Consider the following 17,643-nt stretch of genomic DNA (forward strand, 5'->3'; position numbering starts at 1 on the left):
CCCACAACCCAGGAATTGTCCATAATTCCCCTTCCCTGCTTCTATAGCATTTTGGCAATCAATTGAAATTCACAAATTAAATTAAGATGGAAGACTCCAGTCTAAACTGAGAACTAAAATATGCAATAATCATAAAATGATTTCCAAGGTGATAATGTTTTACCTTGAGAGTGTTACATATATACTGAAAGCAAAACCTTAACTTTAGGAGCACCATCAAGTTTGGGGGAAAGAAATAAATTCCAAGGCTTGACTGAGTCCACAACCTAAAGGTCAAAAGTGACATGAAGTGAATGTTTGCAACACTGCCTTTCACTGAAATAATTATGCGAAGATTAACCTGGTAGTGATTTTCTAAAGATAAAATTATATTCAAATGCATTATTTCAGTAATAGTGCTAATTGATGGCTTATTCATGAGTTCTGTAGAAACTAGCTGTGTTACAAGATGAAATTTTGCAAGTGAATGTTGCTTTTAAGGGTTTAGTAAGGTTTTTTTCTTCTAATTTTTTGAGTTTCTGTGAAACTGTTATTTTCTAAGTCTATTTATTACCTTTTCCTCTAACCTTAATTTACATTCATCTAATACTTTAATAACCTTTCTTTGCTCAGGTGCAATGAAGGACTATGTCAGAATAAGAAAAGCATAAATTACATCATCTGTAGACAGAAATTTTGCTCTATTTGTTTTATTATCTGCATATGGACAAACAAAAACTGGGAAGAGAAAAATAGTAAAAGTTGTGTTACAACTACTGACGATGGAAGAATTTCAGTGAGTACATTAGAAAGGTCATAAATTATGCAAATCAATTAGAGATATTGGTAATCTCTAGCAACTGTACAAAATTGCCTTACACACAGCAGGAAATATGTAACAGATTAATCTCTTGGAAGATGGTAGTGGAGAATAGAGTTTAGGCTTGAACAGTTGGAGAATTGATATCCTAAATGTCTTGCTTATCTTTATTACCCTTTCCCCTATAATCAGTCACCAAGGCCTGACAATTATACCTCCTAAACATGGCTTAAATTAATTTCCTTCTGTCTGTTCTCACTGACACTGCTCTGGTTCAGGCCATTATCTCCTTTTCCTTGCAATATTCATTCATTCACATTTTCTTTCAGTCATTTATGTATTCAAGTATTCGATAATACCACAGACCATTATTAAATACACATCATATGTTCTAGATAAGTGAGTGGAAATAAAATCAAAACACAATTCTTACTCTCAATGAATCTTCAGTGTAATGGAAAGAAAAAAATAGATACTGGAAATTACAATTCTAAAGTTGCTCCTGATGACAAATATAGGTATGCACAGGCAACTAGGGAAGCACCTCAGAGCACCAAAAGCCAACTTAGAGTCAGTGAGGGTATCTGGAAGAGGCGACGGCTGAAATGAAACCTATAGAACCAGTAGGCAAGGCAAGGAGTGATGTACTGTAGATAGCATTACTGGCCGCAGCACTCCTCCCTATGTCCACACCTTTTGCCATATGACTTTGCCATTCCTTCCACAAAAGAGACAGAGTATATTTACCCTCCTCTTGACTCTGGATACCTACATGTTATTTACTTTGGCCAATTATTAGGCAGAATTTATGGTAGTCCAGTTCTGAGACTGTGCTATAAGGGGTCTTACATGCTTCCACATTCCCTCTTGCACCTCTCCCATCACCATGGAAAGAACGTGCCCACAGGATAGCCCACAAGCCCCAAGAGGAGGAAGAGAGACACTGAGGAAAAAGCCCAGCCTAAATAAGCCAAATCCTAGCTGAATCCCAGATGTGTAAATAAATACCACTCAGATTTTGTGGTTGTCCAATAAATAGTGAAGCAAACTGATGCAGGAAGTTTGGTGGTGGAGATGGTATTTCAGACGCATAGAAGAATATGTGTAAAGGATTGAATGGCACTTGGAGAACTATAAGTTCTTTAAATTTATTGGCGCTTAACTAAAGTTGGAAGCTTAATTAAAATGATGGAATCATTAATACGGGGTTGATTATTAAGGGCACTATACACCACATAAAAGATGTAAGTATCCATCCTTAAGGACATAGGTGAACAAAAAAAGTGCTTTAAGTTAGGAGAGTGACAAGCTGAGATGTTCATTTCAAAAAAGTCATGCAGACTGCAGTACGGGGAACGGATTGGAGAAAGTGATTGATTAGACTAAGGATGACTAGTTAGGAGCTGATGATGTTGGTAAACACTGCATAAACAAACAAATAAACAAAAAATACTTAAATTAAGGGATGGTAATGGCAATGGATCTGGAGAGGAGGTGAGAAATCCAAAAGATGCTAAGTATGTATATATCTGTATGCTCTAGGGAAAAGACAAATATGGGTGAGAAAAATGCTAGAAATTATTTCTACACTTTTGACTTGGGCACCTGAGTATATGTACCTTCAGTGGTACCATTCACTGTGTTTTGTTTTGTGTTTGCTTTTGAGGGGAAGGAGGAGGAGAAATTAATCCATATTAAGCTATGTTGAGTTTCAAAGCCTATGGACATTAAATGTAGATATTCAGCAGAGGTGAAAATATGGATCTGCTACTTAGAAGGCTGGATTTAAACTAAACATTTGTCAGATGGTTTAGAGAAAGATAAGAAAGTCAAAGAAAGATAGCATCAAGATTTGTGGTGGTGATTGGGACACAAAGAAAACGGGACAGGGCTTAGAAGGAGCTGTCAGAGAGGAAGAAGGAGAAACAGATAAAATGGTATAACAGGATATAAATAGAAGACAGATATATAGTGATAATTATGTGACAGGCACTATTCTAAGCAGCCTTATGAAGTAGATACAATGATTATCACCATTTTACAGACTGGAAATCGAGGCACAGAGAGACTAAGTGAAGTGCCTGAGGTCTCGCAGTTCATCAGTAATAGAGACGGGACTTGAGTCTGAGTTCATTATCCACCACCCTGGCAAGGGAAGATACAGTTCTGAGAATGGGAATGGTCAGCAGGTTAAATACAGGGAGGAAAGAATCTCATTAGTTTCAGCAACAAGGATATCATTAATAACTTTTATCAGAACAGAGTCAATGAGGAGATGAAGACAGAAAAGCAGGCTTTGGTGTTGCCCATTGACATCCTCCGTGGCAAATTTTCTGACTTCAGATCCCCCAGTCCTTCTACACAGGTAGGGATTTTCCAGAATCAAACACTGAGACCATATTTAGGATGTGAGCTGTATATCACAGATCTGCTGTGCAAGAAAGAGGGAAGAAGCAATATAGGAAAAAATAAAAGAAGTCAAACTTCGATGCAGACCTGAAACAGTTTTAGCCAATCTGATAGGGAGATCTAGAGGAATTGTTGAGTATTAAAGTTGTTCTACATTGGGTTAAAATAGTTCAACTTTATAACCACTCTTTTTAAAAATTTTAATTTTATATTGGAGCACAGTTGATTAACATTGTTGTGTTAGTTTCAGGTGTACAGCAAACTGATTCAGTTATACATATACATGTATCTATTTTTTTCAAATTGTTTTCCTGTGTAGGTATAACCATTCTTGGCTCAGTTATCAGAGGTGGCTGTTCCAGGAATAGCATGACCTTGGATGAGGGTGTGGGTGGTGCTCGAAACTGAAACAGTCCTTAAAATGATGACAGCCTGAAGCTGTTTGCCCACCCAAATATCTGCAGAACTTCTTTGAAAGAGAATGTCTACCACTCCTCCCAATAACTTTCTAAGCTTCTATTTCCTTATATTAAGTGTTCATATTTGGGTAATTAAAAGTGGCTTTTTCCACTGACTGATACATAAACCTCAAGCAATTTTTGCATTATATTTTAATTATTTCCTTGATATCTGTCTCTTTAATAGAACAGTAGCATCTTAAGGTCAAGGAACTTATCTTTTCATCTAGTTTTTTCAACATCTAACACATCAATATGACTCATAATAAAATGTGTTGACAGTTGAATAGGAGGGGCATTTGAAATGGGTCTTAAAGGATGACTAAGAGTTTGTTAGAGCACAGGACCAAAGGCTAAACAGCTTGCGTGCCAATTAATCTTGCAGTCACTATTCTATTTTTCTTTGTATATTTTTTAAATATATAAATGAATAGTTTCCATTTATTCACTGCATTGTAAAAGCTTATGCACTTTCCTAAGCAGAAGTGTCTCCAAAAACAATTGGAAGAATAAGTAAAACACACTTATTTTCAGTAATTTATTTAAATGTAATTGTTTCAGTGTGTGAACCATTCAGTGAATTTTTGAAATGTTTAAATTGCATTTGTAAATTTTATAGGTTTAAATTCAATATAAGATGAGAAAATTAAGGTGATTTTTTTCAAAGACTTTTAAAAAATACAAAACCATTTTTCTGTTTGTATTATATAAGATGTACATTATTTTCTGCCTAATTTTGTGTGAGTTTTACTCTATGTTAGGTACTGTTTCAGTTCTTCTCCTATAAATGGGATAATAATTTATAGATTTTTATCAGAATTAAATTAAATAAGATCTAAGTTATCTTGGGTATAATAGATCATAAAAGATGCCTTATTTTTTGTACCTTAATTATCTCCTTATTTGGGGAAGCAATTGTCTTTCAGCTCCATATTTTCAGTATCTAGTACAATGTTTGATCTAGAGTATGAGCTAAATATTTCCTGAATCAATAGAAAACCAATGAAAGCAGGATCAAAATTATGAATAAGAATTTTAAACAATTAGAAATCAAAGAAAAAACTAGTCTGAAGAATATAAAGTAAGCATTTAGAATTTCTATTGCATTGTTCTTTCTTCAACTATTAGCTTACTTATAATGTTTCTGCATCACCCAAACAAATTTTCATTCATAAAGTCTGAATGATGACTCAGAAAGGAAATCTGAGATTATCTACCCCTCCTTTTCAGATGATAATATTAAGGTTGTACAACTGCATTTGCGGTAGACTGAGGGATGGAAATTCAATCTCCAAACATACAATTCATAATCATTCTTTCTCAGTCAAAAATATTGATGGTAATGCTACTACTGTTTCTGTCATCTACTCTTATAGGTTTGTAAAGGATAAAAGCACAAAGTAGGTTTCTTTGAATGGTCAAATTATCTTCATGTTGTAATCCAGCAAATATTTATTTGGTGGCTCTGCAATGTGTTAAAGTTCTTTTTGCATCAGTAAAGTTCTTTTTGCATCAGTAAAACTTTAAATCGGTAAAACTACTTGCATAATAGATCCATTGATGCAATGCAATATAGTCAGTCCATAAACACTTCTATTGACAGTTTACCCCACCGCTTACCTAAAATACTCATTCCTCTTGTCATCTAAAGCCTGCCCATCCTTCACTACCAGGTGCCTAGGATATTGAAAATAACGGTTCTCTCGTTCTGGGTCACTTCTAACTTAAGCTGCATTATGGGCTTGAACTCTCTTTGTGTATAAAACAAGGGTTTATGTAGATGATTTCTAAGTTCCTTTCCTGTTTAGAAATTGTATGGGCCACAGAGCTCTTTGCCTTATCTTACCCTTTCTTTTCTGATTTCCTACAACATTCTAGACCTACTATCATATAACTTGGTGCTTGGAGGTTATATGTATGTATGTTTGTCTTTTTTTAGAAAAAAAGATTGCAAATTCTTCAAGAAGATGCTGTACTTAATTTCCTTTAGTCTTTTCTCACTTACCGATTAGTAATACCAAGAACACACTTGATACTTTCTGGTTCCTTTAATAAAGCCAACGTTTAAACACTAAAGCTTGGGAAACAATTAGGTGATGATTATTACTATTATTGTATAAAAGGAATCCATTGCTTTACTTCATTCATTGCAAAGTTCATTGCAAAATGATCCATTGCAAAGAACTGATATTTGAGAGATGTATGGAACTGTCAGAACTTTCCGTAGCTTTTTCCAGGTAGACAGACCTGACCAGAGAAGGTTCCTAAATATGCCCATCATGCTTCTCTGCCTTCTGTCTTTTTTTGGGGTTTTTTTTGCGGTACGCGGGCCTCTCAGTGCTATGGCCGCTCCCGCGGCAGAGCACAGGCTCTGGACGCGCAGGCTCAGCGGCCGTGGCTCACGGGCCCAGCCGCTTTGCGGCACGTGGGATCCTCCCGGACCGGGGCACGAACCCACGTCCCCTGCATCGGCAGGCGGACTCTCAACCACTGCGCCACCAGGGAAGCCCTGCCTTCTGTCTTTAAGAACTACATTTACACATACCTACCCTCCAGGAAATGAATAAAGTTTGGACTACCAGTGCACACTCCTGCGGGAGGAAGAAAGAAGAAACCAGTTGGGAAAATGGCACTTTGATGACAAATGGTGTGTAAGAGTTCTTTTCTTTATACCATCTCTCCTTCTGCCACCAATTAATCTGGAACAGTCTCCTTGTTCTGAGTATGTCTTTCTTTCTTATCTCTTCCCCCACCTGAGCATAAGGCTCGAGAAATGATTTTTCATGTGCAGTCTGAATGGCACTTCAGAGTTACAGTCTCATTTGATCTGCCTAAGAACTTTGTGAAGGTTCTATAGAATTCTATAGAATTTAGCATCTAAATGGTGCAGAGTGAAGAAATTGAGCATTGAGGTGAATGAAAGTGATGGAGATGGGTTCAGAATCTAGACTTTCTGAAACAAATTTCTTCAAGTAACTATATAAAACCAGGAGGCAAATAATAATAACATATTTCTCTACTTTTTGTATCCTAATTTTCTTTCTTTTTAATTTTAGTCCTTAAATTTCCTTTCTACTACACTGAGGTTGTTTAAATATTAAGTAATAAATAGAAGACACTAAACACTCTGAAGATAAAAGCTGAGGCATAGAGCAGTTTTCTTTTAAAAAAAATCATTATATCCTTCATTATGTGAATAAAATGAATAGACAGATTATATACTGTAATGTGAACAATACCTTAATATAGGATATATGTGAATTACATTAATACAAACAGTTCTTAGATGGGTAAAATTCAGAGGGAGGGAGCTTATTTTTGAAATATTAGGGCCAGTTTTCTCTCTTGCCTCTGTCTTGGTAAGTGGTTTTCATGGGGATTATGCTGGAACCAGTAGGAGAGTATGGTGAACTCTCCTTTCTTCCATATTCTTGACTTTGGCTTCTTGGAGTATCAGATTTTCTTTTTAAACACTCTGCAATAAATCAAGTATCACCAATTTAAATTTAAAGGATATATGCCAAATATTTCCCATAAAAATTTTTGTGATGTTATTACTGTGATCTGCAAACTGATCAACTTTGCCCTTTTCCTTTTCTTGTGAAAGCCTGCAGGTAGGTACCAATCCATTCCAATTAATATCTAATGATGATGTTAAACTAAAGACAAAATCCCAGCTAACAGCTTCCATCTGCGGTTATGCATAAAATATCTGCTTCTGGCAAGTGACGCTATATGCAAATGTAAAAATTTCAGTGCTGCAGTAGTTACATAATGTATTCATATATACCTAAAATAGAGATTTTCCCCCTTTTCACCACCTTTCCTTTCTTTCATGTTCAGGAACTCTATAAACACAGTTAGAAATACATTTTCATCTTTATTTCTTTTTGTTAGTATGTTTCTTTTAAAATATTCTCTTGTCATGGTTGCCAATACCAATGAATGCGTAATATTTTGGCTCTCACATTAAAAAAATATTTTGTAAAATATGTTCAATTTAACTAGTATTAATATTAAAAAATTGGCATTGCTTTTGGCATCACTGTAACATTCTTAAGGCTGGTGGCCATATGTAAGTAGTGCTATGTTCCCCTAGGACCTAATATTTAGCATATACTTGCTACCTTAAGGCCTCTCTGTATTTGCTACCAGCAAAATTGTCCATCCTTATGAGTTACTGTACTCAGACTTAAAAATGGATGTAAGCAATATATTCCACATGCAGCTATACAGAGTATTAACTCCTGTATTTCAGAAAGGAAATTGTCTCGTCCCCCTCATCTTTCTCCCTTTCTCTCTCTCTGTAGGAAGTTCCTGGTTGGTTTTAAGTTGTTCCAGTTTTGATGACCATATATTTATGTATTAGTCTAATATTAATTTCAAGACAGCATCAGCCTTAGGGAACCCTGTCCCTAAGAATGAATTGTAAAATTAATAAATTAACGTGACATTAAATGGATGGTTCTTGATGGTATCCAAGGGCTCAGAAGGAATGTTAGCAACTTAGGAAGTCTCAATGACAAAACCTCTTAAAGCCAACGTGCTCTTTATGAATGTATTACTGTGACTGTATGCTTGATGTCAAGAAGCATGTGTGATTTAACAGTACAGCTCTGTTGTCTGCTAATAAGTATGCCATCTTACATGACTTGGAGCCAGGTAAACTCTAGAAATTAAAGAAAGAATAGATGTAAAAAGTGAGGAGAAAAAAAAAAAGTGAGGAGATCTCTTTTTAGGCATATGAGAACACATTATATAACCTCTACAGCACTTGATTTTTTTTTTAAGTCAAGTGGGAGATAGGAAGATAAGATTCCATTATCTTTTGATGGGCCAGAACAAAGTAGTTTTGGGTTTTTTTAAATCTTCCTGTGGAAAAGTATGTGTTCCTCACATTTCATTAACTCCTGAAGCAGGTACTTTAATTTGTAAACCACGCAGGCTAATTCTTCTCTCACTTGCGGGATTCAATCACAAAACATAGTGAGAAAAGGAATTCTTAAGGTGTCTTTACATAGGTATTGTGCAGTGTTTGTGTTGACTTTTATTTTGTTCTTTTTAGATATTCACTGAGTTTAGCTGGGCTCTCTCCAAGGTATTAGAATGATGGCTATTTCATGATCAGTAAATGGTCTAGGAGTAGAACATCTTGAGTTTTGAGAAGCATGGAAAAGCAGGGATGTTTATCCTTTGGGATAAGACACATAATGAGGAATCACACTGGGCAATTTTTTAGTCTATGAGAACTCTGAGAGGAACAATTCTCACAGCCAGATAGATGTTGGGGGTAGCGATTCTCTGAATGTGGAGAGGGTGGCCCTGGATATGACTAATCAAGAATGAATGAATATAATGTTACAGGGATTAAACAAAAAGATATTGGAAAAAATAACATACCAGAAAAATGGTTTAGGCCATATACCTACTAACCTTCAGAAGGTAGAAATCAACCAATCATTTTGACCTAGGCAGAAGTGCTACTTTATTGGTGAACAGAACTCCACGTTCAATGTCTTATTAAGCTTTGTAGCAGACGCTTTTGGAAATACTGCCCAGTTACAACCACAATTTCTTCATCCTGTTTCCTCCACAATGGCCAACCTTGGCACCCATTTAGATCAGTACATCCCTTCTGCTTATAGTCTTGATTGATTAAAACAGAAGCCACTGAGAGTCTGACTGAGAATATGTACATAGAAGAGACTGTTGTTTTGGGTAACTAACACAGTAAAGTACAAGTACAGGAAGCATAAAATGACCATATTTTATCAGACATATGAACTAGAGAAGCCAAGAGGGAAAAATAAAGAAGAATAGAGAAGAATATAAAAAAATAGAGAAGAACAGAAATGTGAAACCAAAGTCAAGATGGCATGGCAGTCCCTTATTTCAGCATGTTTCTGAGGCCTGCCTGAGTTCCTCCCTTGAATTCCCATGAGACAGCCCTAATCTAAACCACTTCTGCATTTTTTTCCCCATAAGCTAGTTTATATAGGTCACTGATAGCTAAATCCTAAAGCTTAACTCAAGTATTTCATCTCTTAGGCAGTGAACTACTCACATTTTTACATTTCCTAATGAATTACATTATTTCTATTAATAAGTAGAGTCTGCAGAAGCAGACAATATCGCTTAATTACATTCAAAGTGAGAAATCTATTACCTGTTATTAACAAACAGAGATGAAATGCAGCAAACAAAAAAATTATTGTGGTTGTTGCTATGACTCTTTACTTCCCTTTTATTACTGATTAATTTCAAAATTAAAGCTACTATAAATTACATTTAATTTTAATGCTTAGTATTAAACATTTAAAATACAAAAAAATCAAAATTATGATTTTAAGAAGACATATTTTTAATCCTATAAAGGAAGAAAAAAGTATGGATAATTAGATTCAGAAATTATTTATTCAGTGTGGTTAACCCATCATCACTTTGATGTGTAGAAGCACTGGAAAAGCTTGCTAAAAAAATGTAGAGTGTGGGAGTACAGGTTAACAATTCTGATACTGCTATAAATGAACACTGGAGTTGAACAATTAAATAAATGGATGGTGGGTGGTAAGATTCAGGTTTCTCACTGTTGAAGTGAGAATTTACAGGTAAGCAAGGAGAAAAAGAATGATTCATGTAGTGATGGAATCGAGTTGAAGACATCAGGAAAAGCTCATGTTTAGTTTAATATAGTTAGCTTAATAGCTTAAACACAGATGGTTACATACTGAAATACTTATAGATATGTGTATGTACACAGGTTAGTATAAACATATATATTTTCTTATTCTGTCAGCTGAGAGTACCTATAAAAAGCGAGACCCCAGATGTAATGAGCACACCTAGCACAGAGATCTTGGTGTCTAATGCCATTCTGCAATAAAATAAAACATGGCACCTCAGAGAAATGGCTGATTCTACACTTGGGACAGGAAAAGTGAGCCCAAGAGCATCTCACACTGCCAGAAAGTAAGAAAGTGCTAAAACTGAATCCTTCTTAATAGAGACTATCAAAGGGGCTTAGAAGACAACTGAAAGAGCTCCGAATGGCCAACACTGGAATAATTTGATCAAACAGAATAAAGTCATATAAGATTATAGCCCAAAGTATAAAATAAATGTTCATGAATACATAGTGATATAAATAAATGGTTGAATAAAGTATTAAAATCGGAGAGAACAGACAAATCTCCCATGTATCACAATTCCAAATAATTTATGTAGATACTCTGCCCTAAAAGGAGTTGTGGGCTTAAGGGTGGTGTGAGTATAGAAACTTCCTTCCAAAGAGTACAGTATGAAAAAGGGGAAAAAAGAGTAACATAATAAACCTGATAAACACTGCCTCAGCCAGGTGATCAAGGTCAATATCAACAATCATAAAGCACGTTGATAATATGTACCCTTGATCTGTGACGTAAATGGAAATTTATCTCTTCCATTTTCTTCCCCCAAACCCATAACCTTAATCTACTTATGGGAACAACATCAAATAAATCCCCAAACTGCCAATGTTGGTACACTGTACATAATACTTTACCAGTATGCCTTAAATTTGTGAAGGTCATCAAAAATAAAGAAAGTCTAAGAAACATTCACTGACAAGAGGAGCCTAAGGAGATGTGACTATTAAACGTAATAGGATCCTGGAACAGATGAAGGACATGAGGTTTGAAAGACTAAAGAAATCTGAATAAAGTATGAACTTAATAACAATGCATCAACATTGGTTCATTAGTAGTAACAAACATATCATACTAATGTAAGATGTTAATAATAGGGGAAAAATATGTGAGGTGTATACAGAGACTTTCTGTACTATCTTCACAATTTTTCTGTATACCTGAATCAATTGTTAAAAGATAAAGTCCATTTTTAGGGGAAAAAAGTAGATTCTGAGACCTCCCCAAAAGATTCTTATGTAAGAGGGCTGAAGTGGATTACTGATGATTCTGGTTCCTTATAACCACATTTGAAGGAACATTGCCCTAATGTGTGGTGTTTTTTCATGGTAGGAACAGTCTTGTTCATTGTTGTAGCTCCAAGCATCAGGTGTAAGTATGTATTAGGCAACCAGTAAATATAGTGTCTGCTGACTGTTGATTTAATTTGTCATTAATAAATATATTTCAGTTACATCTCTGTTTAAGACAAAAACAGATAACTACCTTACTGTGATCATCACTGTTTCGCAAGCTTCTCTTTATAGTTTTCTTATCGTTTTCTTTTCCTATATGGCTGTTCATTTCAGGTACATCTCTATAATGCTCATGTATATTAAATTTTAATTTCTTCCCATAAACATTCATGGAACTATTGATAACAGATTGATACAATTTGTCACATTTATACTATATACATTAATATAAAAATAAGAATATTTAATAGAGATCTAAATATAAAAATTGCTATTCAAGGAATCTGTATTCTCAGATTACGTCCCTTTCTTTTGAGGATACGTGTGGTCCAACATGTAATCCAGGATAACTTCTCCATCTTGAGATGCTTAACTTAATTCTATCTGCAAAGTCATTTTTGCCTTATAAGGTAACATTCACAGGTTCCAGAGATTAGGACATGGATATATTTTGTAATGCTATTATTCAGCCGCAATCAGTTATGAATCTGAAAATCCCTCCATAGTCTTTCTTGCTGATATCATGACATTATATCCTATCTCTTAACTTCAGATATCACATCTTGGTTGAGAGCACCAACATCTTCATATTTTACCCTTTTCTCTCTTCCAAATTCTGCTCTCTCTACTCCAACTACCTACTAATACATTGCTACAAAACTTATTTTATATCTTGTAAAATTCAACTAGCTAAAATCAAAGGCATCAATCATCCTTCAGATGTGCCCACCTACATAATTCAATGTTTTTCTTAGTTTTATTATAATCACAACCTACTTATGCTTCAAACCTTACCCATTTTTGGAATCACAATATATCCAATAAGGCATCCGTCAAGTATATCATTTCTGTAAATTCTATAATGTTCAATTTACATTATATCCAGTCCCCTGGCTTTAAATACCATCTGTATGCAAATGACTGAGAAATGTACACTTTCATCTCTCATGTTTCTCCTGAACTCCAAACTAGTAATCTAACTGCCTAGGCAATATCTCCATTTGAATGTCCAAGAAATGTGATGAGAAAACAGCTGTTTTTAGTTGCTGCTTAGGCATTTTACAGTACGACAACCCTGATTTACCCAGAGTTTGGATCGTTAAATAAGGACCTGAGCTTAGGATTCCCACCACAAGTTCGTTTTTGTTTTTCTTGAGGCACCTTTTAAAATAACCTCTTAGAGGTGAGTCCACAAAAAATTAGTGACCTCCACCCAAACATCTTATAAGTAATAGGTACTTGTTACCCTGCTCCCTCTCTCCTGCTCGATCGTGACTTGGGATGGAAGACTGCCCTTCCACTAGCTCGTTGGATGCCCCCAGCCTGTTTTCTGGAATCTGTAAGTAACAAATCTGGTGACTTGACTTCTTTTGTGTGGGTGTATTGAAACTGCACCTTCAATCAAAATGACCAAGGGGTTTTTACTTCCCAAAAGTGAGAGCTCAGAAGCTGAGGGAGCTGTCTGCCAGCCCTATGTGAGGGGCTTATGCCTCCTCATTTAAAAGTTATAATCTGCATAATCTTAATTTAGTACACAAGTTATGCCCTTCCCCCCTGCCCAACACACCAACTCAAAAGGAATTAAGATCTCACCACATTTTCATAAATGCTCTTCATCAGGTTAAGAAAGTTCAGGTTAAGAAAATCCTTTTATTCCTAATTTGTTGAGTGTTTTTATCACGTGTTTTGTCAAATACTCTTTTTGAATCTATTGGGTTAATCATGAAGCTTTTGTCCTTTATTATATTAATATTGTAACATTGATTGATTTTAGGGTGTTAAATCAACTTTGTATTCCTCAGAAAAATCCCAGTTGGTCATGGTATAAAAACATTGTTATATGCTAATGGATTTGGTTTGCTAGTATTTTGTTGAGGATATTGGTATCGATATTAATAAAGAATATTGGTCTATAATTTTCTTTTCTCATGTTGTATTTTTCCAGTTTTAGTGTCAGATTAATACTGGCCTCACAGAATGAGCTGAGATATCTTCTCTTTTCTTCCATGCTTTAAAGGAGTTTGGGAAGGATTGATATTAATTCCTCTTTAAAGTTTTGGTAGAATTCACTGGTTAAACCATCAGGTCCTGAACTTTTCTTTGTGGGAAAAATTTTTAATTACTAACTCAACATTTTTAATTATTATTGGCCCATTTAGACATTCTATGTATTCTCGAGTCAGTTATGGTAGTTTGCGTCCTTCTAAAAATTTGCTCATTTCATCTACATCAACTAATTTCTCAGCTGTTCACAGTATTTCTTTATAAGCCCTTTTATTTCTATAAGATCAGTAGTAATGGATCCCTTTCCTTCTCAATTTAACTTATTTGAGTCTTCTCTGGTTTTTAATTGGTCAGTATTGCTTCAAATTTGTCAACTCTATTGATTATTTTTTCAAAGAAATACATTTGATTTGATAGATTTTCTCTTCTGCAGTCTTTTTATCTCTACTCTAAACTTTAGTATTTTCTTCTGTCTTCTTCTTTTAGGTTTAGTTTGTTCTTTACAATGAATTTTTAAATTCCAAACCCAGCAACATTTGACACTGCATAACACTCCATCCTTTATACTATACTCCCTTTCTTAGCGTCTCCTACCCAACGTATCATTTATCTTTTTAATTATCTGGCCTCCCCTCCCCTTCTAATTCTATTTTCCTGGCTTATCTTCACATCCTGGAACTTTAAAAGTTAGAGGTGTTCAAGGGTTGGTTGTAGCATCTTTTCTTTCACTTGTGGTGGATGCTTCTCAAATTCAGCATGGTAGGGCCCATTCTCTGGGAATATCTGTCAGAGAGCCCTTGTCTGTTAGAAGAGGATTCATTCAATGACTGGTCTACATAGGACTATAAAGGCCTGAAACCTTCCCTTAACTTTGAACAATTCTGAAATTCTGTTCTGGTTTCAGGTTCTCTGAGGCCTTTTATATTGCATCATAGTGCAACTTTTCTCACTGCCCTATCCTGACTCTTTTTTTTTTCATATTTTTTTGATCCTAAGAATACCCTCTAATAAACTGCCTACATGCTAATTCACATCTCAGAGTTTGTTTCCTGTGAAACTCAAAGTGCAACATTATTGGATACTCTCTCCATTGGTGATTTCATCTATATCAATAGTTTCCTTTCCCATCTATATGCTAACAATCATTAATTTCTATCTCTATCCCAGACCTCCTCCAAAAGCCAGACAATATATCTCACAGATGTCTCAAAATATTCACTTTAATACCTCATAGTCAGCTAAAAATAAACATACCACAAATGGAAGTCATGATTTCTGTTCTGAAACTTTATCCTCCTGCAGCCCTGCTTAGTTTAGCTGGAATATATTCTAAGAAAATCTTTGATTTAGACTTTTCCAAGATCTAGTGACATGTATAGGACTCAATACAGTCACCACAACACTGAAAAGATAAGTAGAGACCAGTAATTCTAACATAGGCATTTTCCTAAGCACTTTACGTGTATTAACTCATTTACTTCTCACAACAACTCTATGAAATAAGTTTTATTATAATAATTTTTTATTTTTATAGAAAAGTACCATACAAAGAGTATATAAATTATTCAAGATCCTAATATCAAAACAAGGTTTTGTATATCAATAATATGTGTCCTAAAATCCCCATGCTAATTATTTTCTTACACTGCCTCATTGATGCAACTGTTGGTTTGAGCTTTGAATGTATTTGGTTGAGATGGATGGGTAAAAGACACAGCTGTTCATATACGTATGTGTTTGGTAAGAACCACAGTGGGCAGCAACATGTGATTTGACAGTGCTATCATTTTTTACATCTTTTGGGATTGTTGAAAAGAATATCAGCTTCCCATGACCAGAAGGGAAGAGTCCTGATCCTAGGGTGCCCAAAGTCTTCCTGAATAAGCTCAAACTATGTTCCTTTCTGTTAGTATGTTTGGAGTAATACTACACAAAATGTAAAACCTATCTAACTATCTAGCGTTTATCTGTATATCCTCATGTGTGTATACCAGAATCAAAGCTTTATCCACACATCAGCTGAGCAAGCTAGAAGCCAAAACTTGATGTTAACTGAAATCTCTATATCGCTCTCACTCCTCCAATGTAATCAATGGTTGAGTCATATTATATTAAAAATGCTTCTAAAAGTTACCTGCTTCTCTGCATCCAAGGCATGACTCTTACCACTACCCCTATAAATGCCCTTAGGACAACCTTTACCTCTACCCTTGAAGTTAGCTTCTTACTCATGAATTCTGCAAGGACTCCATCCCTGGTCTCCCTCTATCTACTTTTGCCTTTCTAATCGCAGTAGCTTAGAGTAGTATTTTTTTTTTGTTAATACAAGTCTGATCGTGTCAATTTCCTGCTTAAAACCTTTCAGTAACTTTCTTTGCTCTTAAAAGAAAAACCAAAATCTACGATAAGACTTGCAAGGCTGCATATGCTGGTACTTCTTGCCTATCTTTTCAGTAGCAACACTCAATTTTTACTCTTCTGCCCAACTTCTTTCAGGTCATTTGGTAGGCACTATGCCCTTTCCCACACCAGGACCATGTACATAATGCTTTTTCCCTGCAGGAAGTTCCCAACTCTGTATCTGAGTTAACTCATATTTCAGATTTCCATTCAATCAACAATTCCTTGAGAAGGCTTGTGTAACTTCCAAAAGTAAATCAGTGATCCCTATTACAAACTCTCATAGCACAGTGCTTTTTTTCCTTCATAGCTAAGTTGTCCAGTAGTTGACCATTAAATACTTTTAAAATTATGGCCTAACCACATATAAGAACAACACGAGAAAACACGCTTAAATATATTTTGGACATCTTTATGTATTATATTCACAAACAACTAAACCCTTTCTAAACTTTTATTCGATTTAATGACTTCCACTGGTTAAAACGTTTTATTTCAACTACACTTGGCTGGGTTCAAGGGGAAAAGCTAGCATCTCAATCAGTTTACAAAGACACCTCTGGATCCAAACTTTCTCTCCATAAAATCAGCCTTGTTAAAAATAAATCATTAATCATGTGAGAAATGTATTTCAGGCTTTAAAAATCTAAGAAAAAAAACCAACCAATGAATGCATTGCCAAGATTCCGTTTGTTGATAGAATTGTTGGACATTTGATTTGTAAAGTATTTTATTTGAAACCAGTATACCTTCCCTACCTATGGAGGCGACTGTGGACTGAGACAAATGTATAAAATAGTTATTAAAACTGAGGGAAAGGGGCAAAGTGTTCATGGATCTGGGTACAGGAAAAGTCATTTAGCTGATATCCTAGATGAGGATCATGAAAGTCAGGGAATCAAAAAGTAAGTGGGACAGGAGTGTAAAAAAAAAAAAGATTGGTGAGACTGGCCTTTAAAAATGACTGAGTCAGGACCTTTGTCCTAAATTGGCTATCTCATATTTCCTATCTCATATTTCCTGGTTCCATAAGAACCAGGTCATGTTGCTAATGCCTGGGAGTAGGTTCTTTTTAAAGTGTCAGTCATATCATTCCCACCTGCCGTTTCCATTGCTGTTGCCTGGCATATCTTGAGCAAAATGTGAAGATTTTAAGGTGTGATTACATCTTATTCTTCTCTACATTCTAAACCATTTGTCTCCTCTTGAGAATAAAATATTCCTCAAATCCAGGAAAGAAAAAAGAAATATTTTTCATTGAGCACCTGGAGTGCCCCAGGACGATATTGTCACATTTAATCCATGCAGCAATCCTGATGCTGGTGGTAACAATCTCCATTTCATAGGTTGGGAAACTGAGGGTCCAAAAGAATCAATGTCATTTCTACATCATAAGATTTCAGAGTTGAATCCATGTCTCATCCTCATGTCCACTT

General features: G+C 35.3%; 1 long non-coding RNA gene across 2 annotated transcripts in view; it reads left to right on the forward strand.

Annotated features, from left to right (window-relative positions):
* The window catches only part of LOC117198507 (uncharacterized), a 210,065-nt gene that overhangs the window by 151,273 nt on the left and 41,149 nt on the right, over positions 1-17,643 (forward strand). The window lies entirely within an intron of this gene.

The sequence above is a fragment of the Orcinus orca genome, chromosome 11 (genome assembly GCF_937001465.1).
Source record: "Orcinus orca chromosome 11, mOrcOrc1.1, whole genome shotgun sequence".
Taxonomy (NCBI): Eukaryota; Metazoa; Chordata; class Mammalia; order Artiodactyla; family Delphinidae; genus Orcinus; species Orcinus orca.